The sequence below is a fragment of the Chamaea fasciata genome, unplaced genomic scaffold (genome assembly GCF_029207755.1).
Source record: "Chamaea fasciata isolate MVZ Bird 193981 ecotype frontalis unplaced genomic scaffold, bChaFas1.0.hap1 SCAF_13, whole genome shotgun sequence".
Lineage (NCBI taxonomy): Eukaryota > Metazoa > Chordata > Aves > Passeriformes > Sylviidae > Chamaea > Chamaea fasciata.
The window spans coordinates 5,201,676-5,219,557 of record NW_027094098.1 but is presented as its reverse complement, the minus strand read 5'-3'; the positions used below and the strand labels follow the sequence as shown (position 1 = coordinate 5,219,557).

The window sequence follows — 17,882 nt, the reverse complement described above, 5'->3', positions numbered from 1 at the left end:
AGGTACTGAACCAAAATTCTGATTCCAAACTATTTTTTCCTGGGAGAATAGTTTTGATGCAATAGAGGGATGAGCCCATGTAACCCATCTACTTGTGCAAAGTTTCACCCTTATTTCCAAACATCCTTCGAAGTCAGGTTGTATGAAATCTGCAGTTTGATGTAAGCTGATGTGACCCCTTTAAACTGTACAACCCTTTAATTTGAGTTTAAATGAATTTGGATGAAATTTCTAATCTCCATCAGGACCAGTGCTATGAGGCTGCAGGGAGAGAGTGACATTCCCTTCCAGAACACAGGGAAGGGAATTCCTGTGGTGGAAACCCAAAGGACTTGAATCTCCCTCCCAGTCTCACTGTATTATGTTAAGTAAACAGATTAATGCTGGAAGGCAGTTGGCACAAATTCTGTTTTGAGAACTGCAGTTTATAGAGTTTAAATGCCCACAGAATGAAGGGAGGATTCCTTTGCTGTCTATCCACAGCTCCCAGAAATTGTGGCACCCTCCCAAGGTTGCTCCTCAAAGCTCCTGTCAGGCCACTCTATTGGTTGGTCTAAGATTTGTTCTGAGTGCCAACAAACATTTCCTCTCCTCTACATGTGAGATGGCAGATTCTGTCTTTAAGCCAAGAAGAAGGTTGAAAGTTGGTACAGCACAGGTTTTGTGTACTTAGGCCTGTCTTAAGCTGTTGAGAAGCTGATTTCAGCAGTGGGTTCAGGTTTAGCCATGTCAGATGTTGCAGGTCCTCATTCTGGCCAGGGCAGATGCCTTTGGAGGAGGCCGCTGAGATGCTTCTCTCTCATAGCTGTGCTTGGGCTGTGGCAGTGAGCTAGGTTTACTTAAGCTTTACTGGGAAGCTAAGGCTAATTAATGCTTCTTCCTCAGGTGTGTTGTTTTTGTTGTTGTTGTTGTTGTTGGAAGAGTCTAATGACTTTTCTTCCTGCTTGGGTGATCCTGGGAGCCTGGTTTTGTTTTCTGAGCTTTAAACCCATGGCAAGGAGGGGACAGCAATGGCAGCCCAGCCTTGCAGGCACCTTGTCTTTGTGGACATGGCTTTTAGGTGGTGAAAGAAGAAGAACTGGGATATTTTTCAATATCAGGTGGTGGAGATTGAAGGAGAAGGGGGAACTGCAGTTCTGGCTGGCTGGTAGTTTTCCTTGCAGATATTAAGAAAGTTGGGATGGCAGTCAAGGAAGTAAGCTGATTGGACCTGCAATAATTTCTCAGTCAGAGCAAGTGGCAATTTGTACAGGAAAATAAATGTGGCAGATAACATAAAGAGTTCAAGGCAACCGTGAGCTTCTGAGATTTAAATCACATAACGAATAGCTGGGCTTGGATGGGCGCTCTGGGGCTCTCCCAATCCAAGCCCTGTGCCTGGAATAGCTCCAAAACTTCCCCCAGCACAGCCAGGTGTGCCCAACACCTTCCCCCAAGGGGAGGGAAGGGTTAACTGGGCAACCAGCTCCAAAGCGCTGTAATTTAAACTCGGGAATACACGATTTTATAGTTAGGGAAATTGAAGCACAGTGGGATCGAGTAACCTACTAACATCTCCCAGTCAGGAAACAGCAGGACAAGTCCTTGAATGTGACTGTTCCGAGGTTCCTCTCCTCCTCTCCTCCTTTTATTAGGTCGTGTTGCTTCCCAGGATGACAACATGTTTGAGCAGTTCGGGAGCACAAGCTGTTTCCTTGCAGAAACATCACTGCTCTGTGTTCCCCAACTAGAGAGACACCAAATCTGAAAGCAGATTTAATTGTTCTTCTTAAAAACATAGCAAATGAGGCTGAAAAATACGAGAGGCTGCCAGTCTGCTGTTCTAGTTTAGGTATCTGGGTTGTGATTAGGAAAATGTTAGAAATCTGCTGCTGCTTCCAGTGCTGTTCCTCTGATTGGACAACTTCACTGGAAAGGAGGTCTTGGTCCCCAAGATCCTGAAAGAGGAACTAAAATTATGTTCCTGTGTTTCCTGTCATTAATTATCTCATAAAGACCTTGAAATGTGCTTGTGATGTCTATCACCAGCACATATGGAATTAAAATTTTCTCCGAAGAAATCACGTAGGCTCTTTTGCCTCCGAATATAAATTGTCAGTTGAAGTTTTACTGGGGAAACAATTTTTTCAAGTTGCAGCTCAAGCTCAACAGCTAAAGCCTCATTCCTTCTACATCCTGTAAACGTTCCCTTGTTTTTTAAACTTAGCTCCAAAGAGCATCTTTCTGTTTTCCATTCCATTTTTCTGCTCCATTTCCGCTCCTTGCCCCCAAGTTAAGGTGTTAAATTGTTTTTCTGTCAGAGCTAAATAACATGCTGCTGGATGCTTTAATAGGCATGAAGATGTGCTGACAAACCCTCATTTCAGATGGTTTCTTGCTTTGCAGGGCTTTGCTATTAAATTAGATGATGAAATATCTCAAAGAAGCACAGGCCAATGTTGCAGCCATTTTGAGCTGCACGTGCTGGAAACATGGGAAAATGTTAATATTTTCACAGTTTGGTCCAAAAAGTAATGATAATAAACCTCCCAACCCTCTAAATTCTGAGCTTAGAGTGTTCCTAGAGGTGCTGTTTACTGGCTGGCTCATTTCTGAGGGTGGAATTGCTGGTTTTAGCTCTGTTTGGAGGGGACCTGCTGTGCGGAGCAGGTATTCCCTGAGATTGTGGTCTTGCAGCTTTGGGGGCAGCGAGCAGGTGTCAGCCTTGAACCACGGAACTACTGGCCCTGTCTCAGCAGTGCTGGCGTTCGGGTTTGGGCCATTTCTGAAGAGGTTTCCTCTTTATTCCAAGCTCCTTGATGCACACCCAGGGGAGGCTCCAGTGTGGTGCACGAATCCAAGGCTTGGGAGTTCAGCCCCCACTCCAGAATTTGCATCCTCTGAGATGGAGATCAGCATTAAGGCTTGGCCTTGGCTGCAGGATGGCAGTGTTGTGGTGGAGGTAGAACCAACACAACCCTGTGAGCAGGCTCCAAACAAACCTCCAAACTTCTTCCTGGCTTGTTCCATCCCTCCACATGCTCTGGTGCTTTGAGGCCTGCAGTGAGTGAGCGCTGGGAATATTCATGTGCAAAATTGGTCGGATTTGGTGTATAATGAAATGTTCAAACTAAGGATTTCTTTCCCTTTTGAGCATTTTTTTTTCCGTTATTTTTCTCCTTATATTCCCTTGCCTATTCTGTTAATTAAAAATAAGAAATAGTGGGTTTTTTCTGCTATAGACCTTATGATTCTGTCCTGGCTTGAAGTTTCTGTAGTATGACAGAAAGTCTTTGAGAGCAGCACTCATCAAAGTGGCAACAGCCAAATGTGTGGAACAAGATTTTTATGCCGTGTTGAATTTCTTTAAGCCATTCCTCTCTTCTTTCAGGAAAGACAGTGCAAGAAAAAAGTCTTCTTTAATGTATTTTGGTACTGTGTCAATCAGCCTTCTATTGCTTTTCAAATTGTCTTTAAATTTTTTACCAAAAAATATGAATGTCAGTAGCCAGATAATTGCAGATGTCTCAGTATCTTCCTGCTTTTCTGACAAAGTATTAGAGGTCACCAACATTTATGGGTCTGGGACCTCAGCACAAGACATTTAACTCAAGCACTGCTTTGTTCAGTGCTAGCATTCAGTTTGAGCTGCACTGCAAACACCCAACAGCTGCAGTTGGTACTGAAAACTTATTCTGAAAAGGGGACACGTCTCTCTGCTTAATATAACCCAAAGTCACTGCATCTGGTGTCCTGGCATGCATGTAATTGCCTGTAGCTTCCTAATGATAAAGGCAGTCTCACATGAGAAAATTCTGCATTGATCCTAGTCCTGATTTACATTTTACTTCGTTAAGAAAAAATTGATCAGCATAGATAAAACTCCTGATCAATGATCCCAGCACTTTTTTTTTTTTTTTTTTTTTTTTTTTAATAGCTTCCATTTTGGTGCAGTGCAGACTTTTGGTTTAACTGGCTGAATTGATATTCTGAGCAGCGAGCAAGGCAGGATGACAGAGCATCAGCACAGCTACTCCTATTATTGCTCAGGGAGGTGTCCTCCTGCCCATCCTGGCCAAGGCACAGGCAAAGCCATGAGCCACTGCTGTCCTAGGATGCTACAGAGCACATCCCAACTTTTATCTGTGCTGTTTTACACATTCTTCACCAAAAAAAAAAAAAAAAAAGAAAAAAGAAAAAAAAAGAAAAAAAAGAGAGAGAGGCATTTCTTGTGTTCAGTCACTCTCAGGATGAAATGGTTTGAGGTAGGAAATTTGAAGCTGTAGTTTGGACATGGTACATGTACTGATCACAGTTTCCTTTGAAAAAACAAACCTTTACACAGAAAATGTTCTGCCTTTCAAAGGACTGATGTCTCTGTCTTGTTTTTGGTATTTGAGTTTGCACTGCCATAACACGGTATTCCATTGGAAAAGCTTTTTACACTTCTGAATCTTCTATGTGCTAATAATTCAAACCAGCAGATGCATAATAACTCGGGATGCATGGTGAGAAGCTGTAGGTAGAATGCAGCGATTCCCCAAAGTGCAGGGCTGAGGGGAAGAGGCAGAGAAGGGCAGAGAGCTGCTCTGGCATGTGTGTGTGGTTTTATAGCACACGCTGATGTGACCGCATCAGATTAAACGGGGATATTTCGCTGTTCTCCTGTACGGTTTTGGATTTCTGGCAGGCATGGCAGGGACACAAACACAACACAAACCCCACAGCGCTGCAGGGCTGGAATTTTTTTTCCCCCCACTCTTTTCCTTACAATCCCCATTGTTCTTACATAAACAGAAAGAGCAGGGGAGGGCGGCGAGCGAGCCGGATCTTTTGCCGAGGGTGATTATGAAGTAATTTGCGGCACGGCCACGCCGCCGTGCCGGACTCTGTCATCAGCGGGCACAGCCCGACCATCGCCGGGCACTGCGGGCTCCAGCCCCGCCGCATCCTGCGCCTGCTCGGGGGTGCCGGGGATGCGCCGCTCCCCCCGCTCCCCGCGCCCCCTTTTCCTCCACAACCTTTCATACCCCCACCTCTCCTCCTTTCCTCCTCCAGCGACAGTGCTAGGACTTGACAGCCCTTGTCCTTGAAGGTTTCTCCCGTTTCTGAGTAAGTGGCATATTCCTGGTCGCTTGCCATCTTCCGTTTTTGTCATTATCCCAGGGGGAAGCATTTAAAAAAAAAAAAAAAAAAATCGCAAACAACAAACATGGTGGTTCAGTCCTTTTCTCCCCCCCCCCCCCCCCCCCCCAATATTATTTATTTTTTCCGCTGCTTCCCCCCTTCTCCCACCCCATCCCCGTTGTCTGCGGCGGTGTCCCCGCGGTGGCGGTGGCGGTGGCGGTGGCGGTGCGGGCGGTGTCCCCGCGGTGGCGGTGGCGGTGCGGGGATGCTGCTGCTGCGGGCGCTGCCTCCCCGGCGCTGTGGCGGCGGTGGTACGGTCTGCACGGTCCGCAGAGCGGCTCCGCGGCCGCTGCGCGCCTGCCTGCGCCCATGCCGAGCCCTCCTGAGCCCTCGGCCCGCTAGCCGGGAGCAGGTTGCGCTGGGGAGGATGTCTTAGCCCAAGTAAGTAGCGACATCCGCAGCATGAGAGCAATAATGGTGGCGGTGGTGGTGGTGATGATGGTGATAACAATAATAAAAAAGAAAGAAAGAAAGAAAAAAACCCAACCCTTTCCCGTCCTGAGCTGGTTTATTTGGCGCTTTGCTGCCGGGGAAGATGGTGTGGGGACTGGGGATGAGTGATGCATTAGGTTTTGGGTTGCGCCCTGGGAATCTCTGCAAAGGTAATGCTGCGACTCGTGAAGATTGTTCTGTAAGGTCAAAGAGGAACTGCATAGCTAAAAGGCTCTCTTGCATCAGAAAGAGTTTGCTGGGCTTCGGTAGGTTGGGAATTCAGCATGATCTTGCTGTTTTCGAAACGTATGGGCTTGATTTTGATTAAATCAGTTCTTTAGTGATGAGGAAAACACGTGGATGGGATTTTGCTTTTATCATTGCCGGTAAGAGTCAGATGTGCCTTTTTTTTTCTTTCAGAAGCTCACATTTCATTAAAATGTGAGCAGTACACTTTGACTGTCGTGTTTTTCTAACTTTAATGTTCTCTTGCGACAGGCAAAGCTATTTCTTGTTAGGAAAATCTGTAATCCTCAGCTGTGTTCCTTTATAGAGCTGTTTATAGTTTTTCGGTGCGTTTGTTTGAAAGTAAAGGGCATGCAGGTTAAAACCGCCAAACATTGCCTTTGTATTGAGATGAACTAGAAAATAACGTGGAAGAAACCGGGAATTTTCTGTAACTCCTTTTAACTCTGCATCATGTTTCCTGTGGCAAGACAGGGAAAGGCTTTCCTGAGGTGTATGATAAAATAATTAAGAATTCTGACAGATAGGCTTTCAATTTTATTTATTTATTTATTTTATTTTATCAAAAGAAGAATCAGCTCCTAGTCCACCGAATGCTGCATTTTGGCTGCTCATGAGGCATTCAACGCCTTTAAGAGAAAACATAAGATTACGGGAGTCATTTCCGATTATGTAAAGGGAGATTTCTGTGCGTTTGATCCGCGCCTGCGGCTCTGGCAGCTCCTTTGCCCCGCGCTCCGGGCAGCAGCCGAGCTCTGCTCTGCCCCAGCCTCCCGAATTGCTGAGTTTCGGCCGTCCTATCCGAGCCGGGGCACTTTCCCTGAGCATCTCCCGGCGCCCCCAGGGCTGCCGAGGCCATGGCTGTGGGCAGTGCCGGGGCTCTGGGGCAGCCACGAGGAGATGCTTAGCTTGCTGCTCCCCGTTCCTGCTGCAAGGTGAGTATTGAAGCGGCTCCAAGGGGATGGCTCTGCTTTTCAGGATGAACTGCTTCATTTTGCATCCCGAGGGCTGCGTGCTCCTTGGGATTTCTGGTCCTTTGACCCCACCCCGATCGCTTTCTGTTGTGGGGCTGGGGAAGGATTGCGGGGATATTACACAAGTTGGGATGTCTGGAGGGAAAATCGCACTTTTGCTGCTGGGATTTGAGGCTGATGTTAGATATCTGTGGTATGAAATTGATAACGGGGGTTCCTTGTTAGTATTTACTCAGAAAAGGGTTTACAGATCGACTTCATAGTCCACATGGGTTCATTTTACTGCTGAGATGCATTCCTGATTAGCATGTAATTTGTGAGAGGTCATCCATATGCATGACTGGCTCTTGTACCTTGCTCTGGAATAACTGTTTGACTCAGGTATCCAGCAGCTCTTTGATCACAGGCAGCTTTCACTTTGTTCGTGCTCCTCTCATTTTAATCCAAATTGCTACCTGGGAAGAGGTGGTTCATATTCTCACTGTGGTGCTGGTAAAATGAATAAGTTTGTGAATAAGGCAGTAAAATAAGGCTTGTAGATAAGTTGTGTGGAGCAATGCAGCATGAAGGTTTTCCCCTTTTATTTATTTTTTTTTTCCTCTGTGTGTCCTCTTTTCATCCTTTTTTGTGCATCTGTCTTCATTTCTATAGAGTTGATTTTGGCCTGCATCGATGCTAAATATACATTCATTTTCATGGAAAAGGTCAATTTTCTTCTCCTCTGCAAATCAAAACTACATGATATTCCTCATGCTTCCTGCATATATAAAAAGGTTACATGCATGTATATTGGAAAAGCTTGGAAGAGTTTCACGCTTCCCAGCAGGATTCCAGGTTGCAGAAGACATGGTAATGAGGAACTAGGTATCATACTGTTCTTCTAAGAGCTGCCATGAAATCATTTTTGTGAGTGGTTTTTTTTTTTTTTCCTTTTAAATTTCATACCATGTATCTAGGAAACTGCTTGGAAATATTTTCTTTTCCCCTTTCGTCTTCACCCAGCATTTAAAATGTACAGTTTATCTTTCCCAGTGCTGTTGGATTTGGGATGCAACATTTTTTGAATCCTACCAAATATATATTTATATATCTTCCTGTCTGAATACAGCAACTGTGAGCATATATCCTGCTAACATATGAAAATGTTAAAAGTGGTTTTGCTTTTATTTTTTTCTTCTTTCATTTTCATCCTGCAGTTCGAACTGTCAGATGCCAGTGGTGCACGTAGTAATTCCTTGTTACATTTTGGAATAAATGTACAAGTCTTGACCTTGTATCTCCCTCTCCCACTCACTGGGAGCCCATTGCACTGCAGTAGGACTCCAGCAGTGGGGCTTCTCTAAATGGACCCCACCTCCTTTAACCAATGGAAATATTTTTACAGCTTGCACCTAAGAGCATGTTCGGAATAGAAGAGAGTGGTTTGTTTGATTAACCTGACTGGGAAACCTTGCAGAGAGCAAGCTGCCTTTTGCCAGGTTTTTTCATCCTGTTTTCAAGGAGACACAGTGAAGGATGTTACAGTTCCCTGGAATTTAGCAAGTACTGCTCTGTTGAATTGCGTTCAGATTATACATTATCTGATCAAATGTCAACCTCCCCACCCCCCCCACCCCCCCCATGATTAAAACCACACATTTCTGATTAATTTTACCGTGCCAGTTAAAAAGAGGTTAAAAAAAAATAGCTGAGAGTTTCAGAGGTGTTTTTGTTTAATTTAGATATTAAAAACGTGATGCTAAAGCTTCAGCCAGCCCCTCTGTGGGATCCTTCCCGTGCCTGAGGCAGGCAGGGAGCGATGACTCCGCTCTGAATGGAGCCGATGGAGCAACAGAGCTCCCTCGGTGTGCCGGGATAGCTCCGGAGCCTCCGCAGCCCGGGCTGGCGCCGGGGCAGCCTCGCCATGCCCGGCAAGGATGCTGCTCCACGGCATCCAGCCCTCCCCAGCTCCCTGCTCCGAGGTAATCGATCCTTAGTGGAGCGGTTGCATAAGAGAACAGTCTTCCTCTCTAGGTAGGTTATGCTCTCTCTGCATGCCGGATGGTTTTCTGTGTGCCAACAGAGATGAATAAAGGGCGTTGTGGAGGTTATGTAAATAGATAGGCTTTAATTTTATCTGTGAAACAACAGAGAGGGTCAATAGCATTTTATTGTAATCTTTGTTTGAAAGTTTGGTGCCCTTTTGTAGGAAATGTAAGCATACGGTGCAGTTTTAAGAGCTGTGGGTTTTTGTTTCAAATTTTACTGGTTTTACTCATATTTAGGTTAAAAAGCATGGTTTTACTGTTGCGTTTTTGATAAATAACCTTGGTTTTTTGTATTAAACCTGGAGATTTGCAGTTGAAGAGAAAGAACCAATGTATAAGAGAAGGGTTGGGAAGGAGGCATATTTTAATAAATTTGAGAGGCTGTCAGCTCTGTAAAAGGCAGGACGTGTTCCCTCCAGCCACTGCAGATGGGTGAAATATGGAGCCTCGGAAGGGATGTGGAATTCCTGCTTAGGTACCAGAGTTGGCAGAGTTGGGAAATGGTAACCAAATTACAAAATACTTCCCTTCTACCGCACTGTGTATGAACAAGTTCATCCTGCTGGTAACATGTTTTTTCCTTGTTTTTAAAATATCCATGGCACAGTTAAAGCATCTGAGGATTGTGCACCAGACTCTCAGAGAACCCTAGAAACAGTTAATGGGAAAAGCTAGAAGAGGAGCAGCAGTAAAACTGGGATTCCTATGGAAGAGTTAGTGCATTTTTTCCCTTTTGTCTCCTTTGCCCACACGGTGAAGGTGAAATGGCTGGAGAGAAGCAGCTGATTTCAGAGGCACTGAATAGTTGAGGTTGGCAAGTGCCTCTGGAGATGGTCCAGCCCAACCCCTCCTGTCCCAAGTGGAGTCACCTATAGCAGCGGAGTGTCCAGTCCGGCTTTCACTATCCCCAAGGATGCTGGGGCACCTGTGCCAGTGCTTGGCCACCCTCACAGCTTTTGACCTTTAAATGGAATTTTCTACCTTGGCTCTCCTTGCCTCTTTTCCTTTCACTGGACACCACTGAGAAGAGTCTGGCTCCATCTTCCTCCCTCTCTGCCATCAGCTGTTTATTGGTAAGGTCTCCCTGAACCTTCTGCTCTCCAGGCTGAGCGGTCCCTCCTTTCTGAGCCTCCTACCTGCATGTCAGGTGCTCCAGTCCTTTTCCTCACCTCCTTTGGATGACTCTCTCCAGGAAGTCCATCTCCCCATCGTCCTGGGAGCCCAGCCCGTGTCGGATGGGCACTGGGATGTCCCAGCAGGGCTGGTGGGAAGGGAGGCAGCCCTGTGCTGTGAGGACACACTGCTGGCTCCTGCTCAGCTTCGGGTCCAACAGGAACCCCGAGGCCTTTTCTGCAGAGCTGCTTCCCAGTCAGCTGGCCCCCAGCCCGTCCTGCCTCAGGGGCACAAGTTTGCCTTTCCCTTTTTTCAGCCATCCTGGGATTCCTTCTGGCCCATTGCTCCCTCTGAGAGGCAGCCCATCCATCTGGTGGCACATCCACACCTCCCCATTTGCCCAGTCTGTGCCCTTGCACAGGGTGCTCTGCTCCTTCATCCCTGCCATTAATACAACACTTGGCTATTCCACTAAAAGAAATCCCTTGGAAGGAAATGAGTAGAGCTGGAACTGCAATTTCAAGATTTAGCCCAGAATTGAAGTGCTGTGTTATTAAGAAATGCCAAAAATTGGTCAATATCCTGAATGTGTTTATGGTTGAGAGTGTGGAATTTGCAATATTGAATGCCCAATGCATTGCATCGGCATCCCAGGGTTTGAGGATGAAACAGGAAAAATCAGTGATTCAGATTTACTAAGAGCTTATTTTATATATTAAAGAATGAAGACTCACAGCTGATGAAGTAATTTCAATTGATAATTTAATTCTCTGCATTTCAATTAAAGTGAGTTAAAAATAAAACCATATGAAATGAATTAAAAAGAAAATGAGATTTAGTCCAATCTGATTTGGATCTTGCTGAAAAATCTGTCGCACAGAATGAGGAAACAGGATAGGGAAGATGCTTATCTGTGAGATGTTGGGCAAAGAGCTATTTCTGTAGCCCTAGCCTGTCCAGTTCACTGACCTTCCCAGCTCCTGACCTCTGGAAATTACTTGGGCATTTGGAGAAAATGACACTCCTCATGTGCACACTCCATCTGAGGAGATTTTTACTTAGACAAGTGCTGTCTTAGTCTGATAAGTTGTCTTCTGTGTTTTAGTTTGGCTTGTGTTCCACGGTACAAGTCTGTGTAGACTTTGGGCTGCAGTTTAGGATGAGATGCAGCATTTCAAACGGGATTTGGGATTCCTCCTCCTGCATCCCCCAGCTAAGATCTCATACGACAATTCCCACCAGCTGTCACAGGTGAGGCAGGGAATGACAGCCCACACTGGGATTGGGTGATGGATTTTATTCAAGATCCAGCAAGCCTGGGGCTTTTACCCTACCTGATCTCACACACAGACTGTGCTAGGCATCCCACTGGCTTTTGTCTCCATGCATCTCAGAATTCCAGGGTCTCCCCTTACATGTCTTTCCAAACTCCCCTTGGTCTTCTGTCCAATCTCCACTTTTTTTATCCTGGGTACCCTTGTTTTCTCAGAGACCACTTCTTTGTTCAGCTTCATCTTCCTTCTGGAGCTCAAGGGGCCTTGTTTCTCTAAATCTCAGTAGTGTGGGCAGAACCCCTGCCCTGAGCAGTCCCTTTTGTGGGGCTGTCTGGTCCCTCTGCACTAACCCCATTCTCCCCTGTTTTTAGTCCAGGTATTCTCAAAACCTGCAGCCAACCCAGTGAGGCTGGAACCAGCAAGGAGGAGGCTCATGCAGGAGAGTGGAGCAGCCTAGGACATCTTTGCAGCCTCACACACCTTCTGGGACCTGCTGCACTCTGCACTGGAGCCATCTGTCCCCTGTGAATGGAATGGGGGGATCTCCATCTCCCTTCCCTTGGCTGCCTCAGCCTTCCAAGCACAGGTCCTGCCAGCCACAGTCTTTGCCCAGCAGCTTTCTGTGCCTCAGTGGGCTTTGAGGGAAGAATGACACTTCCCAGAGTGCTGGTGGCTCTTTGGCACTTGCACTGTTTACCTTGGGGCTGGATGAATTCGTTGCAATGGTCACACTCAGCATCTCACTAACCTTGGCACCCCCCCGGGTGCTGATGAAGCACAATAAAATGTTCTGCAGCCTATCTGACTTGTCTTTCACAGTGGTACACCTTGTGTCACACAGGTAATTAAAAGGGAACAGCATCCCTAACAAACTGTCCCAGTCTCCTTGGGAAATGTGCAACCCTGAATGTCGAGAGGCAGCATTGTTCTGTGTCCTCTGTAAGGCAGTTGGAGAAGAAGCTGTTGTCCTGGCTGAGGACAGCTGTTCCATTTGCACTGCAGGCTCCCCACGTCCCTTTCCTCTGCTTGCATTGTAATGAATATTTCGCACGTTGTTCTAAAAATACCTCCAAATAATGTTTGATATTAAGGGACCAGCAAAATGCAATTACAATGCACTGATGATTTTGTGGTGTTTTTTCCCAATGACACGAGATTGTCATCCTCCCTCCCCTGGTGCTTGAAGCAATACCTATTTATGAGTAGTTGAGCTAACCTGGGAAATTCCAAGAAGAATTGCAGACGGTTCCTGAGATGCAATGCAAATTGTTGCAGTACCCATGGAGGACATTTGCATTATGGTAGGACTGGTTGTCTCTGTAATGCTGTGGTGATTGTTATGCAGAGAACTGCAGGATAAAATGGTAGTGCTAAATCAGCAGGGCTGAATAAGATGGCTGAAAATGCCAGGAAAACAAACTGTTGGAGCAGGAGGATTACAGGAGGGATGAGATGCAAGACACCTCTCAGCTTTCTTGGGGACAAGCTCTTGGCTCTGCAGGTTATTTTCATGGCTCTTACTGAGCATTTGGTGCCCCTTTCACCCCCACACTGCATCACTCTGCGTGAAAGGCTCAGGGGGTGCCCTGCATGCCTTGGGCTGACCTGAAGGAATGTGAGAGCACTGCCCTGATATTCCCATTGCTGCATCAAGAACTCCCCTTCAGGGCATAGAGGTTTTGAGGTGGTGTTTTATGGTGAGGGTTTGTGGGGAGCTGTTGTCCCCAGGGTGCTGTGTTGGTGAGTTTGCACTGCTGTTGGCAGGATCTTTAGTTTATTTGATTTTAAGTCTTGTTTCGTTTCATCTAAAATGGGACTGGTTATCTCTGGGTATCTCTGTCTGTCCTTTGTATCCCTAAACATTAGAGATAGGTACAGAATGTGGAGGGGTTGGATTTATTTACGTGCCTGGGCTGAAGTGGGAAGACAAAAAAGGGGAGTATGTATTTTTCCAGGAATACGTGGCATGGCAAGAGGTGACGTGGATAGGGACCACTGGAGCCTGTCTGGAATGAAGTGTTTGGGATATGCAGGTGGGACCTGGCTCGTCCCCAAGCTAGGGCAAGCCTGGGTGGGCCAGCTGTTGCCTGCGGCTGGCAACAGACTTGACCTTGGAGAAAGGAGAATGTGTTGAGAGAGACAAACTGTGCTCAGACTGTTAAAAAAAAAAAAAAAAAGCAAAGGGACTCTCTGCTGCAAAACTTGAATTGCTGCCTATTGCTTTGGTTATCTTCTTATAAATCTTAATGTGGCTGTTCAATTGAAGCAAGTAGAGTTGGGATGCCATTCCCTACCTTGGGATGGAGCCTCTCCTCCAGCAACGTTTACAAAGTAATGAAAGAAAGAAGCCGCAATCTGAGGAAGGCACATATAAAATCTGCAATGTAGAAATACGATTATATATTTATCTGAGTTCTCATGTAGACAGATGATTAATACAGTACCAGCTACAGGGTTTATAGCTTGGTATATCATTAAGGTTCCCTGTTACTCTAATGTGAAAAGATAATAAATTAAGTGTCCTCTTCCGTGTCCTTGTCCTCCTTTTTCTAGTTTAGAAATACACTTGGAAGTTTTAATCTGAAAACATGATTCTGGTACCAGAACTATGGATGGAAAGGAATGAAAGGGAAAATGGAAGACATCTGAAGTGGTTTCTTTTCTTGAACCTTTTTAAGACTTAAAATTGAGTGCATGAGGTCTTAACATACAAGCCTCATTTACATATCTGCTTTGGATTAGGAGGGGATCTTGAAAAATATTGCTAGAGAAGTATTTTTGGGGCTTTTTTCCCACTTGTTAGAGAAAACTAAAATACAATTTCTTAATTGGGTCCAGCTTCCTTCTAAGGAAATCTTGTTCCCCTCCTTTATCTCTTCTGGAACAGATGAAAGCTGCAGATACAGGACATGTTTAATTTTTAGTGACAATCAGGTAAGTAGCAGTGCTTTCTGAGCTATAATTGCCAAACCCTGAGAGAAGAATAATTGCAATATTTAAGAATGTTGCAATTATTAGAATCGGAATGAATTAGAATGCTGTGAAAGAACAAAGTTAAAGTAACTAGAAACATCCAAAGATATTCCTTTGAAAGAGGGCACTTTATAGTGGGAGCCAGTCCTGGTGAGCTCAGTGCTGCTGTGGGCACTGGGAATCAAAGAGGATTAGGGATTCTCTGGAAAGCCTCTGTGCTGGATTTATTCCATGCAGTGAACTGACCCTGCTGCCTTCAGGCACAGCATGACACGGAGTTGCGGCAGCGGCAGCAAATCAAAGTGGGGTGGCAGTGCTGGAAGTGCTCACTCTGACCCTGCAAAGTGCAAAGGTTCCTGTAGGAGAGTAGATTTCCCAGGGAAGCTTGGGAGGAGTTCTGCCCATTGCTGGATTAGGGGAGGGATAAATCCTTGCACACAGGGAAGGAAGTCTGTGTCCGTGTGTATGCACACACGTGTGCATGTATGCATCTCTGAAAGCACCCAAACAGAGAGCAGTTGCTCTAAAATCCTTCTTGCTCTCTGGTACGCTGTGCAGTTTAATTCCATTCAAAGTTAATCTTGCAGTGGCTCACTTGAAAACAATACCGATTTTGTGCTGCCTCCCACACACCAGATCCACTCCCTTCCTCAGTAATTCTTGTTTGACCTCACAGCCTGTTCCCCAGAAACTTTCCTCCCAGCTTCCAGATATTTCTATTTAGGAGTTGCCCTCAGGAGCAGCAGCACATTTCCATGATGGTCTGGCTTTTGTGGTTGTTCTGTAGTGAGCACAGAGCCTCAAAGCTTGAGGCCTCACTTAATTCAAAGTTTTGTATGGATTTGACTTTCTCTCCCATGACTCTGCTCTTTTGCAGCACCCAAGGAAGAAAACAAATATGGGAATGCTTGCGATTACTTGAAATAAAAATTTCTTCTTGCGAGCTATGGAGTTCAATCCTGCAAAGGACTGAACGGACCAGGGAATGAACCAAACATCTGTGGGGATGGCCATAAGGGCTCCATGAAGCTGTTTTTAGTTCAGTTTAGGAACAGGGAGCAGATCCTATTCTTTTTGACCTTTTTGTGAGGAGAGCAAAGCAAATACGAGTACAGAGATAGGGAATGCCCTCAAACCTATTATTAATATTATTATAATCCCCTCAAACCATATTATTATATGACTTAAACTGATGATGCATCAGCTTCCACGGGAAAGGCAGAAGGTGGGATATTCCACGTGTGTCCATAAGAAATAGCCTTGCAAGGGAAAAATACCTAGACCAGAGGCAGCAGTTTTGAGGCTTTTTAATCCATGTGGAGGAGGATGGAAAAAATCTCATTGTAATTAAGGTGTTTCTGAGGATCTCTGTTATCAGTGGCAAATTCTTCTGTCTGCAAACAGGTCTTGACCCTGGTGAGCCCCAGGGGTGTTTCTGTGGGAGTTTCTGGGTGCAGCTGTAGGAGCCAGTGATGGAAGAAGGGTTTTATGGCCCAGCTCTCTGGTCCCACCCTACAGACACCCCAGGACCCAAGGACAGGAGTAAACATATCAACAACTGGTGACGGGCAAATAAACCACTCCAAACCTGGATGTCTGATGGGAAAATCTCTTTGGTGCCTTCTCAGAACACATCCAGAGTGGCAGAGCTGCTGTCAATCTGTCCTTCATCCCCCATGTCCCCAGAGCTTTGGGCAGCTTTTCCTCCCTGGAGCCTCCCCATCAGAGCCCAGCAAAGCTGATTTTTAGCATCCATCTCTCTTCCATGTATACCCAGAGGAGGGAGTGAATTTGCTGTGTCTTGGCAGCACTTTTTGAGATGAGTTTTGAGAATTAAGGTTCTGTTGGTTCAGCCTGTGCTTGGGTCTCTCCACAGCCAGTGTCTCCCTAGAAATCTTTTGTCTGGGATTTCTTGCCTGACTGTGTGGAGCAGTCTCTCCCTGCCTTTCAGACTGATGGATGTATTATTGGTTGTTGCTTGTGGATCTTCTTCGGCATCATCTGCTTTCATTAGCATTTTTGAACAAAGGAATGAATCAGAATAAATCACAACTAATAGAAATATAGGAACAGTTTATCATTTTGCAAAGCTGAACTCTCTCAGAGGAGATTACGTATTTAAATTGAGCAAATACAACTTCATAAATAAACTAAATTAAACATCATCTAATTTTACTTTTGAAGCCAAGCAATTTTAATCCATACTCAGCTTCTTGTATAAATATTTCCCAACTCCATTCTATTCTTTGAAGCATTCTTATTCATATTTAAAAACCAAAAATGTGCCAAATTGAACCACAGTTGTGTATACTGAATAAATGTAAAAGCTTGGGTGTATTACGTAATAATCTGAGAGTTGGCAGGAGGGAGTGATTGCATTTGTGAGCGTCCAAGTAGCTTAAAAACACTTTTGCAGAACCCAATATTTGTCTCTAAAGCTCTCTGACTGATGGCGTGCCTGAAAAACCCTTTTCAGAAATCCCGTCTGTATCATTCAAAAAGGAAGCAATAGATGATTAGAAATCTATATATTTCCCCAGGGATAATTGATGTAGAAACTGTGGTGCTACAAGCCTTGCCCACATGGTCTCTGGATTGTGAGGAAATTCCTGCTCAGAGATGGAAGGGCTGTTTTACCGCAGAACTAATTCTTAGAACTGGGAGAATTTCAACCCTCACACCCCCAAATAAATCACTGTGTGATTGGAAATGTGCTTTATCAATCATCTTATTAGACAAGGAGAGCCTTAAAAAAAAGAAAAAGAAAAAGTAGTCGTAAGGTTGAAGCATTCTTGTTAAATGTTTCATATGATCTTCACAAAGCTAAAATATAATTTCAGCCCACCCTGTGTTCAGTCTAAAAACCACAATCAAAAAGCCATTTTCCAGAAATAGGCTTAAATGCAGTTCTTTCTGCATGTTCATTCAATCACTGCGTGCAGTTTGCACAACTGACCTGTCCAATGACTTCAGGGGCTGAAAATGGTTAACAGTGCTTTTCAAAAATACTCCATTTCTAAGTAAATCAGATGTAAAATTACCAAGAACTTGGTTTTCATCCAGTATTTTGAAGATGGGATGAAACAAGAGAAGTGAAAAAAATCTGTATCTTTTTTTCCTGGTTTTAATATTGAGCCATTTATTTATGAAGTCTTTATGTAACGGTCAAAAAAAAAAAAATCTTACAGGTAAGATTTATTTTCATAATAAAATCACTAAAATTGATAGTTTGGGTAAAAATTCTGCTTTTCCTACCACACTTAGATTTTTCTGGGAATAGCTGAACACATCTTTTCCCAGTGGTTGAAGTGAGCATTTGCTGTGTGCAGCAACAATTGAGGAGAGCTTTGGGATTGTAGGTTAAGGAGTGTTTGGGGAAGGTGCGGGGGTGAGAAGGTGATGCCCAGAGGGGTTTTTGGTGATGATGCCTTAGGAAGGCTGACCTGAAACAGAGACTGGACAGAGCTAGAGAATGAAGTAGATATTTATTGAAAGGCTTCCAGGATACACCTTGGGCAGGACAAGAGCCTGACCGGGGCTACACCCAAAGTGGACCCAAAATGGTCGCAAAATGGACAAAGGGTCATGAAGTCTCACATTTTTATAAATTTTGACCCATTTGCATCTTGGGGTTTAATTGTCCAATTACAGGTTGTGAGGTTCAGGCTGTGAGGTCC

The 17,882-nt window shown here is 45.0% G+C and overlaps 1 protein-coding gene across 13 annotated transcripts in view; it reads left to right on the top strand.

Annotated features, from left to right (window-relative positions):
- Positions 1-17,882, top strand: part of ATP2B2 (ATPase plasma membrane Ca2+ transporting 2) — a 389,757-nt gene that overhangs the window by 159,392 nt on the left and 212,483 nt on the right. For 2 of the 13 annotated variants that reach the window (XM_066195272.1, XM_066195271.1), the window contains exon 1: positions 5,349-5,984. The exons of 1 other annotated variant lie outside the window; for it this stretch is intronic. The gene's annotated coding sequence lies outside the window, so the exon portion shown is untranslated. Of the gene's footprint in view, positions 1-5,346; positions 5,985-6,759; positions 6,780-17,882 lie in introns of those variants that run through there. 10 more of the 13 variants (XM_066195269.1, XM_066195268.1, XM_066195273.1 and 7 more) reach the window with 10 other exon arrangements.